This window comes from Centruroides sculpturatus, unplaced genomic scaffold (assembly GCF_000671375.1).
Source record: "Centruroides sculpturatus isolate CEXI.00-Female unplaced genomic scaffold, Cexi_2.0 scaffold524, whole genome shotgun sequence".
Lineage (NCBI taxonomy): Eukaryota > Metazoa > Arthropoda > Arachnida > Scorpiones > Buthidae > Centruroides > Centruroides sculpturatus.
The window spans coordinates 482,561-487,015 of NW_019384773.1; positions in this window are offsets into that span (position 1 = coordinate 482,561).

The following is a 4,455-nucleotide window of genomic DNA, read 5'->3' on the forward strand; positions in this document are numbered from 1 at the left end:
ATTTAAATCGTGATCAAATTTTCAAAAAACAAATGTTTTATTGAATTTGGACTACTACTGACCAGCGATCACAGACTAGCTGTTGTTTAAAAGGCCCTCTGGCGGCTCAATAAGACGGATTTTATAAAATAAAAAGCAGTTGAAACTGCATTTTTATGAATAAAAATTTGACAAACTATTTATCGTTTTATGACGAGTAAAATTTTTTCGTCGCGTTCTCGGCTTTTAAGTAATTCATAAACCTTCGAGGCGCGAGACCCTTCGGACCGCGAGGCATAGGTGGTGGACCACGTTGCCCACGCCTTACGCCGCCATTGGTTATAGAAATGATGTAATTTGAGTATAAATTATTTATAAATACGTATGCCAAGTTATATTTTTATTACGACGCAAAATATATTTAAGAGTTTACGACTACTGGCCGGGTGAGACGTTGTTGAAACAAAAAATGTTATGCATTCCATCACGTACATAAACAGTGTCGTAATTCGCCAAATGCATATCAGCAAATTCGTAAAATTTTTGTTTAGTTTGAACAATCCAAATAATCGAAAATCCGGATAATGGAAATCCGGATAATCAAGGTTCTACTGTATATATTTTAATGTCGATTGCAAAATCTCTCCAGATGCATTGGCGATAATAAAACGAAACTACAGAATAACATGGAACTTTGTCAAGCTGGACTGAAAGTAGTTGCGAGTATGAGCCCGATAGCAATGCAAGCTTCCCGAAAACGCCGAAGACCACAGAACATATATAGCGTGATATTTGAAATAGCTAAAATTATATGAATTTTTCCAATAATGAGATATATTTCAAATTTCTCTTAGCTATAATTTGAAAATACACGACATGAATAACTCATGACGTAATGTTATTTTGGTAATATGTACAATAAAGTTAACATTTACGTTCATTTGACCTAGCTCCGCGGGCCTCGTGTTGGCCATCCCTGATTTAAATGAAACAAAACAAAAAGATAGCCTGATTAAAAAATGTTGAAAGAAAGAAAACACAAAGGTTTAAAAAAACATTCAAACTCATATTCTATCAGACAATTGTTAAACAAAGAAAGTCATAAAAAATGAAATATATGTTTAAAAAGTAAACGACAAACGTGTACTTTGTCTCGAGGAAAAGTTCACAATCAAATCTCCAACAACTGTTGAATGACGTCAGTTTATACATTATTTTATTTCTAAATAAAATAATGTGAAAAGTATTGATGAAACTCAACAGGTTTTCTCTGTAATTAAAAAAATGTTTTCTTCGTTCAAAGTCATAAATTATTCAATAAAAATAAATCGACTCGTTGCAATTGCAAATAAATTAGGAAATTAAGACCAAAACAGTCAGTTGTTAAAAATTGTATTAAAATATAAAAATAATTTTATGATTATTGTGCACATTTGTTTGTCTCTGTACGTATCATTATNTACGTGTTTTAGCTGGCAACACTCATTCGACCATGAAAGGGAGCCAGTATTTAAACGAAGCTTAATTTTCTAATTTTTAACGATACAATAGCGACGATTATTATTTTAAAAAATTTTTGTTAGGCTTAACATCGATGAAAATTCAACGCAAAATAGGTTAAAAATACATTTAAAGAAAGAATTAACTGATTGCCCCTGGAAGTCGGCTTCTTATAGAAACACAGCTTCCCTATGATCAAATGTCACGGCACGCCCCTGATCAAAATGAACTCAGATGTGTTACGCTGAATTTATATATACACAAGAAATCAGTAAATATTGGAATTTACTATTAATTAATGTTTCAAGAGTATTCTTTGAATGTATGATCTAAATGGTTCATACATTCCAGGTGCCGACTCTCCACTCACATATGTGAAACCAGAGAATTCACCCTAATTAGAAAATTTGAAATAAATTCTAAAATTCAATGAAAATATATTAATGATTCAACAGTATTTTTTGAATGTATGATCTAAATGGGTCATACATTCCAGGTGCCGACTCTCCAGTCACACATGTGAAGCCAGAGAATTCATCCTAATTAGAAAATTTGAAATAAATTCGAAAAGTCAACGGTAATATAATTATATACTATACTATATAGTAGTTAATGAACAGTTTCGTTTCGTTAGAACCTTTTATAATAGATCTTAAATTTCATATACACTTCGTCAAATGTGTAATCTGCCAGTTTTATTTATTTAGTGTGGAGATAATTTGTCAGTACAAACGTTCTATGAGAAACTATTATCCTTACGGTGAATACAGACAAATAAACCACCAAATAATTTTTAAATAAGTGCTATAAAACATTTGTCTTAAAAATTAATCAGATACATTTATAAAAAGCTCCTATGCTACATTAGAGCTATGTATAGTACTGTGCTTACTAGAATGATAAAACGCTACAAGAAATCGTTTGTCAAATTTCAAACAATCATTTAAAAAGTAATCGTCTAAAAATTCTCCACAACTATTTCGAATCGTAAATTGAACCAACATTTTCTCTTTCTAAAACAGGGTTACAACTCTACGTTACCGTCTAACAATTAATTTACCGGTTGCATTCTTCCTTTGGAAAGTTTGGAAATACCTTTAAAAGCCTTGTATAATGTAACGTGAAAGATACAAACTTGAAAAATTATCAGAACTATATTAAAGAAACGGTGACAACGACCAGACTTCTTAGAATTAAAAAGTATATCCCTAAAATAAAAAAATGTTAATTTAAATAATAAATTAAAATCATCAATCAAAAAACAAAGATTGTAGTGATATCGGACCTCCTCGCCATTCCTCTCCTGCGGTTTCGTCGGAACGCATGCGTCCCATCCATACATGGTGACAGAAGGGCCATAAATCCTGAAGGAGAAAACGCGGGAAGCGGGAGAAGGAGAGAGTTATTCGGGACACGAGAAGGAGAGGGTGTATGAAGTAGCGGGCCCTGAGAGTAAAATAAAGTTTTTTTTCCTGTAGAGATTTTCTCCTATCGGCTGCGCCAATGTAGGAAACCCGTTCTTAATCAGCGAATTTCGCCTCGTCGGTTCGTTTCACAAATTAACCAGTCCAATNTAGTTTTCATACGTAAATTGCTTTAAATTTATATCTAAAAACTTAATAATTGAATCGAAATAAGATGACCTTCAAATATGTCTATAATAAAAACCTATAGTTAGAATGTATGGTAGATGTTTTATTTTATCGTTAAATTCGTTTTAACAGTTGTTACGAAACAGTATGATGTAGTAAGAATATTTTTTATAGCTAAATTATATCAAAACAGTTTTCTTTTCAAGTATTTTTATATACAGTCGACCCCCCCTATAACACTGTTGATTTTTCCATTTTATATGAATTCCGTGTTGTACGAGTCACTTAGATTTTACAAATACGTGAGCCGTTCACAGCCCGGCTCACGTATTTGTAAAATCTAAGTGACTCGTACAACATGGANTTAAGTTTTAGTTATTATATATTTTAAAAATTGAATAATTATTATTCATTTAAACTTACTTTTTCAGATTAAAAAAAAAGCAAAAAGAATTCTCACTGCGTAGTTTTAGTAATGTCAGACTACTACTGTCAATGAAAGCTTATTAAGTATCGCGATATCCCATGATCCTTGTATGTACTGTACTGTACATTCCGGACTTTGATATCATATGTTGTTATCAGCTCGTTTTTCAGATGAATAAACTCAGTTTAACTGTATCTGTTAGTAATATCGCTGGTTAATATCATGCGCTTGGTTAATTTATATTAGATTGGACACTCGGTGTGATAAATCATTACGTAAGATAACCTTTGTAGTTATATAAATCAAATACTATACTAATAGAGAACATTAAAACGAAAACCATTCGGTTATTTTAGCCTACCATTGTCACGTTTATCGCGGTACGAAATGGCAGTTCCATTGTCAAATAAACACTAAAATATATCTTCAATTTTTTCAGATATCATATCTTTTCCTAATGTCAACTCTAAGAAACTTTACCATTCGCTGCCGAATATCAAAAGATAATCTACCAACCAATCAAATTTCACGAAAAAAAAGGCACGCCTTAAAACACATTTTGTGCTCGCCGGTAATTTTATTATTCGAATGCCACTATGCTGTTGGTCCGATAGAAAGAAGGAACTGTCGCGGAAGGGGGTCGAAGTAATTCGACCAAAAGTAGTCGTTGACCTCCTCCCGGAAAAAAAAAAGATGGTCAACGACTATTAATTAATACCGGTGTATTATTAATATTTGAAAAGTGATCCGTGTTGGATAGGTTGTGATGACACTTAATCGAATTTGCTAAACTTAACGTTCGAAAGACTTCATATAATTTGTTTACATAAAAGAAATCTTGTAAAAATGAGAGAATAGCAAAGTTGCGACCGAAGTTTTTATCTCTCAAACGTGAACGTCGAACGTCGAGCGCCACTTACAAGATAGCGGCGCTCGACGTTCGACGTTCACGTTTGA